Source organism: Solanum pennellii, chromosome 9 (genome assembly GCF_001406875.1).
Source record: "Solanum pennellii chromosome 9, SPENNV200".
NCBI classification, from domain to species: Eukaryota; Viridiplantae; Streptophyta; class Magnoliopsida; order Solanales; family Solanaceae; genus Solanum; species Solanum pennellii.
This window is the reverse complement of record NC_028645.1, coordinates 12,378,123-12,393,448: the sequence shown is the minus strand read 5'-3', so window position 1 is coordinate 12,393,448 and position 15,326 is coordinate 12,378,123. Positions and strand designations below refer to the sequence as shown.

At 28.0% G+C, this 15,326-nt stretch overlaps 1 pseudogene; it reads right to left on the bottom strand.

Annotated features, from left to right (window-relative positions):
• LOC107029997 overlaps positions 1–14,387 on the bottom strand; it is a 19,160-nt pseudogene extending 4,773 nt beyond the window's left edge.
• Positions 14,388–15,326: the final 939 nt, after the last annotated feature.

Sequence of the window (15,326 nt, the reverse complement as noted above, 5' to 3'; positions counted from 1 at the left end):
CGGAGTTTGCCATAAATAATTTTTCATCTGTAAGTGCTGGAGTATATGATGAAAATAATTCTTCGTTGGCACAAACATGGCATGAGGCACCAGAATCTATCCACCATTGTCTTGGATTTCCAACCAAGTTACATTCTGAAAGCATTGCACAGAGATCGTCCATTTCTCCTTTGGATTCAGCCAAGTTTTCTTGATCCTTCTTTTTCTTGTCCTTCTTAGGACCCCGGCATTCATTAGCCCTATGACCATGTTTACCACAATTAAAGCAGTTTCCATTGAATTTCTTCTTAGGAGGATTGCTTTTTGGACCAGATGCTTTCTTTCTTTTCTTTAATTTTGTGGGATCTTCTTCAAATTTACTCCAGATTTTTCTAAATTACCACGTGACCTCTTTTCTGCAGCCTTATTATCCTCTTCGATTCTCAACCTTACTATGAGATCTTCAACAGTCATCTCCTTGCGTTTGTGTTTCAAGTAGTTTTTAAACTCCTTCCACAATGGAGGTAAGNAATTTTAAAAATTCAAGCAGAGTAGAAAATCATAAAGGTTTTAATCTCCAGAAACCTCAAATACGGAAATTGTTAAATTTCTTAAGATTGTTATTCTTACAATAACCTGTATTTATAAGGTTAATAAGCAGAAAAAGAAATAAGATGAAGCAGAAAAAATATAAAATACAAGAATTAATCCGAGTCCACAAAAACTACTGTGTGTCCTTAAGAAATTTAATCCCTTACAGTACCCAAGGTTATGGATTAATTTCTCCCAAGATAAAACGGATTAAACCTGTTAAAGAAATAGCGGTACCTCAAACTTCTTTAACTTCAACGAACTTAAGAACAACAATAAGTCACACAGACTCAGTCGATCGACACTTTGATTTTATTTGAGAGAAAAATAAATGCAGAGAAGGAAAAAATTTTCAGTGTTTGAAAAATCAAAAATTGACTTCCTTTTATAGCCATTTTCAGCAAGGAACGTGTCTGTTCAGTGAAATCTGTTCAGACCCATTTTATCCATAAAGTTGTGTCTTTTGGAAAAAATAACAGCTTTTCGGAAAATTGTGTCTGTTAGGAAAATAACGACTTTCTGGAAAGTAATGACTTTTCGGAAAGTAACGACTTTTCGGAAAGAGTAACAACTTTTCGGAATGTTACTGTTACCTGCAAATTTATAAGAGATAATATTAACAGGATTTATTTGATTTAACAAAAACTGATTAAATAAATTTTGTCCAAAAAATTTATCAATCAAATCATTTGCCAGATGCCGAAGCCGAGCGAGCGACGACGACGACGGCGCGAGGGGCCATCTTCTTCTTAGCTTTTTAAGAAGTAATTGAAGTGTTTCCTTCTATAAGGACAACAATTTCCCTTTCTTTTGCCGATATGGGAGAAATGACTTTTTATTTGCACTTTGCAAATGACTTTTCATTTTCCCTCCAAAGTAGTTCCCTCACTTTTCATACTCTCTTTTCTTTTTCCATTCACACTTGCTAAATCCCAACATTAACTACTGAAATGAGAGAGCCATCATAACAAGACTTAATTGGTGTGAAGAGTTGAAAGGTTACAATTTTGTTCCAGACCCCTGGTTGAATCAAAGACCAAATATCATATGCAAGCATACTACATGTGGTTTAGTTCAAGATGGCAATGGAATCATCAATCAACATCAAACCCAACACAAAAGTATCTACAACGTTTCTATCTGGACCTTTAATCTCTTAAACATCTCACTTCCAAATTTGAATCAAAGTATGGTGTAATTACAATTGTTGCCCCCTCTTAGCAGCCAATAATAAGATCCATTCAAATAAGCAGTACCAAATGTATTTTTTACATCTGTGTAGAAGGAGAGTGACTCTTTAGGTTTCAAAATTCTCCATGAGCCCCTAGAACAGGAATAGACCAATGTTGTATATTTATGTCAACAATCGCAATGAAAGTAAACAACTTTATAGTCATTAGTCAACGGGTCCAACCAGAATCCCAACACAGGGACATAATATATTATGGGTGCAGGGAGTGGGAGATGGAGGAATCTCACCTCTCTAGTAACAGGATTCCATAATGTACATGAAATAACGATATCAATTCTTTTGTACATTAAAAACAAGCCATCCACTTAACTTATGAGGTGTGTCATACATTTGAACGTTTGTGGATTTTCTTTAGAAATCAAAGTTATGGAACGGGAATCTTGACCATCATCATCGGAGGTACCAACAGTATAGGTAAGGAGTTGTGGGGGCCTACGATTTTTCAAGTTTTATTGAACGAATTCAGGGTTTTTGATAAGAGCATATCATCTCTTGCTTACACATTTGAAGCGCAACAACGATTTCACTCTGGACATCTCAACAGAATATCCTTTTGTATATCTTTAGAGAAATAAACCACACAATCATCCATTTTTAGGTTTAAACAAAAGCATATTGCTTCTTCTTCAAATAGACAAGGATGAAATTACCTCATTCTTATCCTTTATTTCTATTACTGTAGTTCATTTTACCACCATTAAATGTTATTCTACATTTAGTCATGCAAATCCAAAATACTTTGACTATTCTCATATTAAATTTTATTCTCTATTTAGTCATGGAAATCTAGTTAATACTACATTCCTTCTTACTCAATTCAATTTTTGTTCCAAATTTAATCATGGAAATCTAATTACTACTTTCCTTCTTATCAATTTCATTTTTTTTTTTCCATATTTAATCATGGAAATCTATTTACTTTGAGTACTTTCTAATGATACTTTGACTACATTTCTCATATTAAATTTTATTATATATTTAGGTATGAAAATCTATTTACTACTTTCCTTCTTACCCAATTTAAATTTTATGTTCCAAAATCTAAATACTTTGACTACTTTCTAATGTTACTTTGACTATTTTCTTTTAGCAGTCATTTAAGAAATCATTAAATAAGAATTAGTATTTGTCTAGTTTGATCTATATATGTACCTTCCTATTAAGAGAGTATTTGGATTGACTTTAAAGTTGGTCAAATGCATATTTAAATCAGTTTTAGATTTTGAGAGTATTTGACAAAGTTAAAGATAACTTAAAATAAGTTTAAAATGACTTTAAAAACTTTTTAAGAAAAAATAAAAGTGGGACTATCCCTGCTTTTTAGTTTTTGACTTAACTGTTGTTTAAATTTAAATTTTTTTATTTTTGACTTAAAAATTATTTTTTTTAAGTCAATTCAAGCGGATTCTAAATGCATACATGAAAAACAATAATGGAGGAATTCTTTTGAAACTTCACAATGTGATACACTTGATCAATACGGTGTACACATTTAAAAGTAACTAATTTTAAGGGCAAAATAGAAATAATTATATTTAATTGTTTATGTCTTGATTTTACAAATTGATAAATAAATAGTTTTAATAATCTGAAAAAATAATATTGGACGGAGGGAGTAAGATAAGGATAATATAAATTGTGATGAATATTTTTAGTAACCTTGACAAATAATTTAGATCGATTGTGCAAGCTAAATAAAGAAAAAGTTATTAGAAGTGTACAACGTTTAATATGAATTTGCTGAAACTCATTTATATATTAAGACAACATTGAAGAACAAAAATCATTATCTTGATCTATAGTACTACAAACAAAATCGATAGTTGTCTTTAATTAATATAGTAGAAAGCAACATTGTAGTCGGAGAAACAAAATTATAATAGAAATTTTGAGTTTGAGCATTAGGTGTGAAAAATATATTTATAGGGGCACATTCTCGTCTTTTATGAGTACTCGACATAAATTGAGATTCAATGTGACCATTGGACACTATATAGATAATAGAACACATAATTTTGTGTAAGAGAATTTTATTTTCGATCGAGCTTACGCCTCAGACTAAAGAAAAAGTCAAGTCCATCAACTAATGAAGAGAAGAAGGAAATGTCTCTTGTACCAATTAAAGAATGAGGTTGACCGTCACTTTATTCATAACAAAATTCAAGAAAACGTGATTTTTACTTGTTATATGAAGACAAAAGAGAAATTAGGTGATTTATTCACGAAGCTTTAAATGAAATTCGAGCAAAATATCTATAAAATAAGTTGGACATTAATAATAATATTAGTATACGTGTCAAAGCGTTGCAGAAGATTATTAAAAGTTATTTAATTGTTCGAATATATTACATTATTTTGATTTATCAAAATATAATTACCATCTTATTTTTCATGCAATATACTTAATATCATAAAATTTTGTATAACTAAAGGAACAAATCATATAAATGCATGTGCAAGATGATAAAACGAAATATTATAATTATATATTTTTTATACAAACGTTTCAAAAATATATTATGATTAAAAATAAGTAAGAATGAAATAATAAAGAGAACATGTTGGTACACTCTCTCAAATTAATATATGGAAAAAAAATCATTTATTATTTTCTTTCAATGGAGAGATTTTGTGTAAACTAAATAATTTATTCATTTTTAATTTTTTTCGTGATGATTTTAAGATATTTATCTGAATAGTAAATTCCTCATGTTAATGGTCAATTTAAAAGTTGTGTACAAAAATACCTGACATCTCTTTATTCGTTTCATATTGATCAAAGTGTTCGTGCTTCTACTCCTCTAAGTGTTATCTAAGTAAAGCTAAACATTTTTTATAAAAAAAGGAAGACTGACTCTTCAATTATAAAAAAAAAAATTATTTTTGAGTTGAAAAATTGTAAATCCACTATAAAAGTTAAATATCTGATAGTTTTAAAAGTTAACTACATTAAAAAACATGATTTATATTTTAAATTATATAGCCATATATTATGGGAATGCAGTTAATCATTTTCACGAAAATAGGCTCATCTAGGGTTGAGAGACGATATATTTGGAAAAACAATTATAAATCGTTAAAGATAGTATTTCTTAATAGTCTGAAATCAGTTAATAATAGTTAAAATTATTTTTAATGTTAATTGTAAATAATTTTTATAACATATTCATTGTTGCCTACATTTTTGTCAAAACAACTGAATGTATTTGAAATTTATTGTTGTACATATTAGTGACTATTAAACTTAATTTTTTATTTTTCAAAACTTAAATTATTACATTTTTTAAATTAATTTTGTGAATTCAATATACATTTTGTTTTTAAAAGACTCCGATATTATGCATGGAACAATTATTTCTATAACATCTCGCTAATTGTAAGAACTAGAAAGTGTCATTTTTGAAGAAAAAAAAACTGAAAATTGGGTAAATTTAGTTAAGTTTGAGCTTAACTCATCCTCATTCCAATGTCTCCGAATTTGCGCGATTCCGAGTTTGTATGAGTAACTTATGCATTGTTCAAATAAGGAAAGTCCAACCCAGATTTTAGAAGGGCTTATGATCTTTTTACTATCCAATTAATTAATTTCATTTTTGGTAATTAAATTGGAGTCTTAGCTAATTGGATTCAGTTTACGGTTTTGAGAAACAAGTTAGGATTTTGAGAAAACAAAAAAGAAGAGAAGAAAAGAGGAGAACGAGTCCTTAGAACATGAATAGACAGCTGCTGAATTTTCACATAAATAGCAAATCACTTTATAGTCATTAGTCAAAATGTTTAATCCTAACACAAACACAGGGTGATTATTGATCATTGGTGGAGGGAGATGGAGGAGTTTTACCTCACTAGTAGCAGGATTCCACAATGCACACGAATGCACATGATCAATTACTCCAAACATTAAAAACAAGCCGTTCACATAACCTGAAAGGTATGCCATACCTTTAAATGTCTGGGATTTTCTTCAGAAATCAAAGTTAGGAAAGTGGATTCATAACAATCACCATAGTTACCAGTATTATAAAGCAGGAGTTGTGGGGGCGTATTCTTGCTACAATTCAAGTGTTGTTTAACGAATTTAGAGTTTTGGATAAAAGTGTATCAATTCTTATGAACACATTTGAATCGCAACAATAAATCTACAGAACACCTCAACAGAATCTCATTCACTATATCTTTAGAAAAATTAGCCACACAATCGTCTATTTTTAATTTTGATTTCAATAAAAGCAATTTTCTCCTTTAAATTGACAAGGAAAATATTCTCCCATTCTTATCCTTCAATTTTGTTACCATAATTCAGTTTATCAACATTAAATTTTGTTCTAAATTTAGTCATGGAAATATAGATACCACTTTACTTTCCTGTTATGAAAATCTAAATACTTTGATTCCTTTCTCATATTACTTTGACCACTTTCTCATATTACTTTGATTACTTTTACGTTTACCAACCACTTAAGAAATCATAAATAAGAACTAATATTTTTTACTAATTTCGTCCATACACCTCTTCACTAAATGTCTTTCAAGGAAAAAAAAAAAGAACAATGGAGAAATTCTTTTGAAATTAATTTAACAATATTCATACACGTGGTCAATACGGTACAACTTTGAAAAGAAGAGAAAAGACATAAAGTCATTAATAAAGTTGTCTCGAATTTTTAGAAAGACATTTTAACTTTGCAACCATTCTATTACCCCACTAAACAATTTTGATTAGATATAATTACATCATTTTTCATCCATCTGACATAGAGAGTGGTGTGCACTCTGTGCACTCTCTCAAAAAGAGTGAACAGCCTAAAATAACTAATATAATTTTATTTTTACAAATATTTTATTATAAAATATATTTTCTTATTTTTTATTATTTTAACTTTTTTCCTTTTTATTTTTTCTCTTTCTTTCTTCTTTCTTTCAAAAATTCATTGTCATCTTCACTAATTAAAGCTTCTTACTTTCAATGTCATCATTTTTATCACAACTTCACATTCTTTTTTATTATTATTACTATTAATTTTACTATCTTTAGTTTTAAAATTTTATCTAAATATTTTCTTACATGTCGAACAATTAGATAAACTCATTAGATTTCAAGATGATTAGGAAGTATCATATAGTTTTTTATTCGATTTCAATTAAGTTTTTTCAATTTTTGAGAAATTAATTGATTCTTTTAAAATGATCATTTCTAATATATATGAAAAATAAGTAGTTGATGGTACCTTCAAAATTTTAAATTTTCTTTAAAAAATAATTAATTTTGTTATTAATAATTCAATAAAGTCTAAATAATAGTATGAATTTTATAAATAATTTGACCGGAGAAGAAGAAAAAAAAAGAAAATAAAAAAATGGAAGTGAGTTTCAATTTGATATGGAGGGTGGGAGGTGAAGAAAAGAAAACGGAAATGAATGGATGAAATGAAATTTAAAAACTTGAAATAACTTGAAAGTGAAAGATAAAAGATGAAATGAAATTTAAGATATATCAAAATTAAAATTTAAAAAGTAAGAGAGAGAGAAATAAAGAAAGAAAAAGATAAATGAAAAATTTGAAATGAAAAAAAAAAATTAAATTAAATTAACACGTGTCATGTAATGATTGGGGTGTGAACTCACCTGCTTCTTAAAATTTGATGCTGATCAAAAAATAATGTAATAATATATGTTTAAAATTATTTAATGGGGTAATAGACAGTTGCAAAGTTAAAATGTATTTATGAAGGTCCGAAAGAACTTCAAAGTGACTTCTTTTCTCTTGAAAAGAATTAGTTTTAAGGACAACATAAAAATAATAATAATAAATTGAATATATCTTGATTTTACAAATTGATAAATGAATAACTTCAGTATTGTGAAAAAATAATATAAATTGTGACGAATATTTTTAATATTTTTGATAATTAATTTAGGTCTTACAAGCTAAATAATATGATATTATAAGAACTGCACGTACGTTTTGTTGTAATATGAATTTATTAGTGCTCATTTATAAATTAAGGCAACATTGAAAAATAAAGATTATCAACAAATAAAAATCAATTGAGTTGATAGTACTTTTTTGTTGTAATATGAATTTATTAGTGCCTCATTTATTAATTAAGGCAACATTGAAAAATAAAGATAATCAAGAAATAAAAATCAATTAAGTTGATAGGGCTATAAACAAGCGTTGACAAATACTTTTAAAATATACTGATAGGGGCATTTTCTTCTCCAATGAGTTTCACATAAATTGAGATCCATTATGATCATTCGACACTATATAGAGATTTTACAAGTAAGTTGATTAAAATAGCTTTATTTTGAAATAGTTATAATTTCCTTTATTTTATATTAATTGATTTTTTGATCTTTTTTAGTGTTAAAAATAATTGAATTATTTAAAGTTCAAGATAAATGTTAGGAAATTTTTCATATGTTCTCTTTCCTTTAATGAGCCTTGATATTTTTTGGGAGATAAATTGCACTATTTATAAAATTATATTTTTATGATTTCATAAAAAACAAAAGTGAAAAGTATGATTCAAATTCTGTATATAAATGGTTTTTTTAGATATTACTTTGAAGAACACATACATAAAAGAGAGAAATCAGTACTCATTCAAAAATATATAATGCTGTTTTACCAAATTTAGCGGAATTATATTTGTTTTTATTTAATATGCAAAAGTAATACTAATATTCTAATCAGTCTTTGCCGGAAATTGAAACGCTTTCTCATTAGAAAAAAGAATATTGAAAAATGCAAATATGTTCGACAATAATTGAGAATGTAAGAACTAGTATATGTTATGCATTATAATCCTATTTTTTCAAATTATGGGTGTATTAAAAATTTGAAGTGTATTAGTTTCTATCGTAACCTCAAGTTATAGATGACAATTATGAGTTCATAATCAAATATCAATTGATATTTCACAAATTTGTAAATATATTTTTATAGAAGCAAATGTCATTTAAATATAGAGGACCTCTAACATTTTATTTTTTCTTATATTATCTGTTGAGCGGAGCTCGCTAGTCTAATAAGGATTATTTTAGGTGTGAAAATATTTGCTTTTTATTTGCAAATGTTCTTATTTTAGAGATTAAATTTAGTGTAAGTAAATTTTATTTTCAATCGAGCTTACATCTAGGGATTATCATGGTTATGGTTAAAAAATCAAATTGAACTGCAATTCGAATCAAATCGATTAAAAAAATCGATATTTGGTTTAATTTGGTTAGGTTTGATTTTTAAATTTTGAAAATCGATACTATTTAGTTTTCATTTTACTAAAAAACAACTGCAAAAATAACCAAACCGAACCGATAAAGTAGATATATAAATTTTATAATTATTTATATATTTTTATTTATAAATAAATATAAATGTTTTGTTAAATTTTAAGTAACTTTAAGTCTTTAATTTTACGATTTTCTTGAGTCTAACACTTAAATTTTAGCCCGATTACAATCTTAAGTCCAATTCCATCAAAATTTATTACCTACCATACATTTCACAAGATAGTCACACATTTTCTCTTAATTTAATAACTTTGTTTGTGTAATAATAACTCTAGTATTGCTTAATTGAACCAACAATAGTTTTTCTATGAATTGTTAATGTACTAGCTGTTTTTTTGAAAATATACTAGCTGTTTTTTTGAAAATCAATATAAGGAATGTATCATATTCCAATCTACTCAATATAACATTGATGGAATTAATGTATAATATAGATTAAATTAGTCTTGAACCTAATTATTATTTGAAGAAATAAAAATTTTATTTTAGTCCTACTGGTAATATAATTTCTCGTTTGCATCTTCATGGAGTTTTAAATCTACACAATTCTAATAAAATTTATCGAATTCATCTAAAAAATCTTGTAACATATAATTGAGCTCTACCTATCTATAATTTAACTAAGTACCTTCGATTTTATTTTTACTTACATAGTACTTCATAACAAAATTATAAGTTTCTTCTAAATTAAAATAAGAATGCACATCATCGGTAAATAATATATACATACATTACATAAAACAAATATTTTCTATTTATTGTTTGAATATAAATATTTTGGAGTCAAAAACAAAAACTGGTTGCACAATAAATGATGAAACAATTTTATCAGCCCAAAAGATTACAGAGAAAAAAAATGCCTCGCGTTTACCAAAATCATGAAAAGGACAAACTTTTTGACAATATATCAATTATCACCTCAAATTTCCTCTTTAACAAAAGCAAATAAAAATAAACTTCTTATTTAGACATCCTCTTTACAATAAGAATCACCTAAATAAGTAGAGTGCAAAGATCCTTGTCATAACAGTATATTTAATGTAATTATATAATGAATTCATAGAAAATAAGATATATGATATATTATTATTGTTGTAGTTGTATGTTGGTTCGACAATTTATTTTGATATGATATTTTTTTGTGTATTCATGTCGTGTGTGTTTTTTTTTATAAAAAAAAAATTCATAATTATTGTGATTTTAAAATGTAGTCATTTTATTTTAGTTGTTACTATTTAAAATGTTGATTGTTACATTATTTTTAAATTAGTATTTTTGGAGGAAAGTAAAAAAAAGTTAATTATATTATTATTGTTTGGATGATTGTTTAACACAAAGTATCCCTACTCAAAGAAATAATTTTTAAAAAGTAAAACTTTATATCTAAACTAAAATAACAAAAAGTAAAATAATATTTATAATTTATATATATGGTCAGATATAATATAATTCACTGAATAATTATAAAAATATAATGAAAAATGGAAAAGGGCCTAAAATACCCTCAAAGTATTAGGAATGGTACAAAATTACCCTTCATTCACCTATTGGCTCCGAAATACCCTTTCCACCCACCTATTGGATCCAAAATACCCTTGTGATGCACCTATTGGTTCAAAATTGACCACTTATTTAACGGTGTTATGTTTAAACTATTTAAATATTTTTTAAAATATGTGGCACTCAACTATTTGTTATAATTTAATTTATTAGTAAAATTTATAAATAAATTCACTACCCACTCAAAACTAATTAAACCCCTCCAAATTAATAAACCCGTCACATTATTAATGCAACAAAAGAAAATCTACTGTCAATTGAGTGTTTTTAAAATTTTGAGGCGAAAATATCTTAGAAGTAAATTATCATACATTCAAGTGTCTAAATAAAAATTATCGATAAACTTATAAGTCAGACTATGTTCATCTTACTTATTCTTACGTCTCAATTATGTGATGTTACTTCATAGGTAACTTTTTTTCAAAATAATATATTAAAGGTTTTAAAACAAATCATAAGTATTATTTATAAAATTATATTTTTAAAAAGTGCATGAATTAATTCGGGATGTATTACTTCTTTACCTTTAATCATAAATTTCTAAATTCAATCAATCATATTGAAAGTGTCCTCCTAAATAAGCAGCTCAATCTAAATTTAATTGAAGCTTCGATTCGGACTCGAATAATTTTAGATGTCATTTTCAGGAATATATAATTTCATTGTGCTTTAGTAGTCTTTATGACGATTTTTATATTATAGTTGGATTATTACTTGGGTGGGGTTTAATTAGTAATGAGTGGGTAGTGGGTTGATTTATAAATTATATTAATAAATTAAATTATAACCAAAAGTTGAACAACAAGTATTTTAAAAAGTTTTTAAAGAATTTAATTTTAAAACAATCAAAGAAGTGGTCAATTTTGAACCCAAAGGTGGATGACAAGGGTATTTTGGACCCAGTAGGTGGATGAAAAGGGCATTTTGGAGCCAATAGGTGGATGAAGGGTAATTTATACCATTTTCAATACTTCAAGGGTATTTTAGGCCCTTTTCCGAATAAAAAATGAACGTACGTTCCATAATTATACTTGTTGAATGCTCATTTAATCAAATAACTTTTTTGAATCTTCTTTGTAATGTTGTTTCTTAAATCAAATCATGGTCTTGTTAATTTTATTAAAAATCAAAATTTCATATTTTGATGTTCAAACTAAATGTGTATTTTTTTAAATAAAAAATTAACGTTTTTGTTGATGTTTGAAAAAAGTTGACATCCTCGTTAATGTACGTTGAAAAGAAATAAAAGATTGATTTTTTAAATCTTGATTCTCTTTTTATATCTAGCCATCTTTAATTAAATAAATTATAATTTCACAATTAACAACATAACTTTTTATAGATTGAGTGAAAACCTCGGAGACATTTGACTCAAATTTCAGCGAAATCTCTAAAAAGAAACTTATGATAACTTTCACCATCTTTTAGTTTACCACTTATCTAACTTTAAAACTTGAGATACAAACCCTTAAACACTTAAAATAAGACATACCCACTCATTCTTAATTTACTACCCACACTCCATGTCTTTTCTTGAAGATACGAGTAATTTTAGACGCTTCAAAAAGTCGGGATGTTACACAATAATTTTACAACATTTTTTTAAAATTAAAATAAACAAAATGTACTCGTGAGAATATTTTAAATTCTATTTTATTGAAAAAAATTAATGATCAAATTGTAACTATACTTTTGAAAAACTATTTCTTTGAGTAGTGATACTTTGTTTTAAGCAATCACCCCGCAATAAGGGATAATGCACAAGTATCCCCTCAACCTATGCCCTAAATCTCAGAAACACACTTATATCATATTAAGGTCCTATTACCCCCTGAAATTATTTTATTAATAATTTTCTGCCCCTTTTTGGTCTACGTGGCACTAACTATCTTGTGGGTTCCACGCTGGTTGACTTCTTTTTCAAGTTAGTGCCACGTAAGCCGAAAATGGGTAGAAAATTACTTATAAAATAAGTTCAGGAGGGTAATAGGACCTTAGTATAGTATAAGTGTGTCTCTGAAATTTCAGGCATAGGTTGAAGGGTACTTGTACATTTTCCCCATAATAAAATATAATTAACTTTTTTTTTACTTTCCTTCAAAAGTTCTAATTTAAAAATAATGTAACAATCGGCATTTCAAATCGTAACATTTAAAATAAAATGACTACATTTTAAAATCACAATAATTATGAAAGATTACACAACATGAATACACAAAAAAATATATCATAGCAAAATAAATTTGTCAAACTAACATACAACTATAACAACAATAATATATTCGATATAATCCCATAAATTAATATAATTTTAATAATGATTACAAAAAAGTAGCGAACACACATAATTTTCTTGCATTTTTTATTTAGTTCAACTCAATTATGTGTAAATATATTTTCTCTTGTTAGTTGTAGAAAGTTCTTGCTTTAAAGTAGAAAAGTACATAAATGATCCACTTATCTATGCCTCAAAAAATAAATTGAGCCTCATACACCTTTTGTTGTTTGAGCCTCTACCATGGAGTAAATTTTTTCTTGACTTTGCATAATTCTTAAGAAACTATAAATAGAATGGTACTTTTACTATATCATTCTTTAAATATAATAAATATAATATCTTAGAAAATGTAATAGATAAATAATTATAATTAACGACAAAGTTAAATTAAAAATTAAATGTAACATTGTCCATTAATTTTATAAAATAAACAAATATTATAAAATTTCTCAAAATATTATAGTGAACCACTATTATTGAACCAAAAAAAAGTATAAGATTGAAACCCTTTGTTGACACCCAATTTTTGACCCACGTCGGTATAAATTAATTATCGAGCTTCGTAAGTCTTCCAAATTATTTCAATTAATTAATTTTATAAATTTTGCGAAAATTAAATAATATAATACATGAATTTTATGCTATTTCGAGTATTTTTGTCATAATTTTCGGGTGATATACATATTTACTTAATTATGTATATAAGTCGTATCTCATGATTATTCAAAACCACCAAAAAAATATACATTTAAAGGCTTTATTTAACTAGCCTATTTTAAATCACAATTATATTTTTGAGTCGCTATTTTACAATTTAAATAATTATGTTACTAAATAAATAAGCTCGTTAATAAATTTACACCAAACTCATTTTGTTTTAAACCAATTGGCTATTATTTAAATTTGAACTCTTTTCCATTTTAATTTGGAAGAACCTAATTTGGACCCATCCCCTTCTTGTTCTTTCAGCCCATCCCAATTGTTCCCTAGGCTCAACTCCCTTAAACTCTTTAACACCATCAGCAGCCCATCCTCTCCCAATCACTAAACCGGCCCAAAATATTTAAATACCCAACCCGTCCTACCCGCCCCAGAACCCGATCCGACCCGACCCCCCATCCCTTTCTTCTTCCCCTTTCCCAGACCCTCTCCCTCACGCGTTTTTCCCAACAGAAACAGACGAAAAATTCCCCAGAAAAAGCGAAACGCAGCCACGCTATCTCCCTCGTCTCCCCACGCTCTCTCTCCTCCTCGTTCCTCCTCTCTCCATCGCGCGTGGACGAAAGAATCCGCAACGGAAACCTGCAGCTGTCTCTTGTCATCTCTCTCGCAGCCTGCTCTCTCTCGTACGACGCGAAAATCCGTCCTTGCAACGCGGATTTGAGCCACGTAATGGCGCAAGGACGATCGATTGATCCGAGCCCTCCACATATGCCCTCAATCCGTTGGAGATTTTGGCATCAAAACGGGATATTCCCTGAGATTCGGATAGGATTTAGAGATTTTGAAATTCAAACCTGGGGTTGAAAATACGAGGATACCCTCGTTTCGTCGAGGAAGCTCCTCTTTATAAACTCCCTGCTTTTGCCAGATTAAGAGTTTTTTTTTGGGGGTTGAAATTTTGAGCGTTGGAATTCCGGTGGAAAAAAAAATCTGAAAAAAGTTTTTGTGTTTGTTTTCCGTCTGTTATAGTAGAGCAGTCGAGATTTCTTGGGGGATTTTCGAAAATAGAATTTGGAGGTTGGAATCTTGGTCGGAAAATTTTTCTTTAAGAACTGGAGAATTTAGCACTAAGAGGACAAAACTTCACTGTTGAGAAATTTCTTAAGAAAGTTCTTTGAGTGTGCTGTTGGTTTCCGAGAGAGACAAAGGTCTTTTCTTCTGTTTCTCCTTCGGATTTTGGTCGAGAAGTTCCAAGACAGAGGAGGATCTACATTCGCTCGATTTTCTTGCGTTCCACCACCTGTTTTGTTCGTAGAAGTCTATTCGCGATCGCGTGGAAGTCGCTCGCTATTTGCTGCTTGTTCCCGTCTCAGTCGCTGCCTAGAACCAGGTAATATTTCTCTGTTTTCTAATTTCCATGATGCGTGTTCATAAATTCTGTTTAGATTAGTTTGTAGTAGTGTGTTTAGCATAATTACATTTTGTTTTGATCGTTTAAGTCGAGCCTAAATCCTACAATCATGTTGGGTTCTTAGTTGTGATAGATACTGTAAGTCTAATTGTGTTTTCTTTTCTTTCACCTTGTTTAGTACATTTTAGCTATGGTTTTATCTAGCATTGGCAGTAGCCATTAATGTTCTGTTGTTTGAATTAGTTACTTTAACATTTGCATTTTCTCTAAGCTTGTTTCCTGCTTCAAAAAAAAAA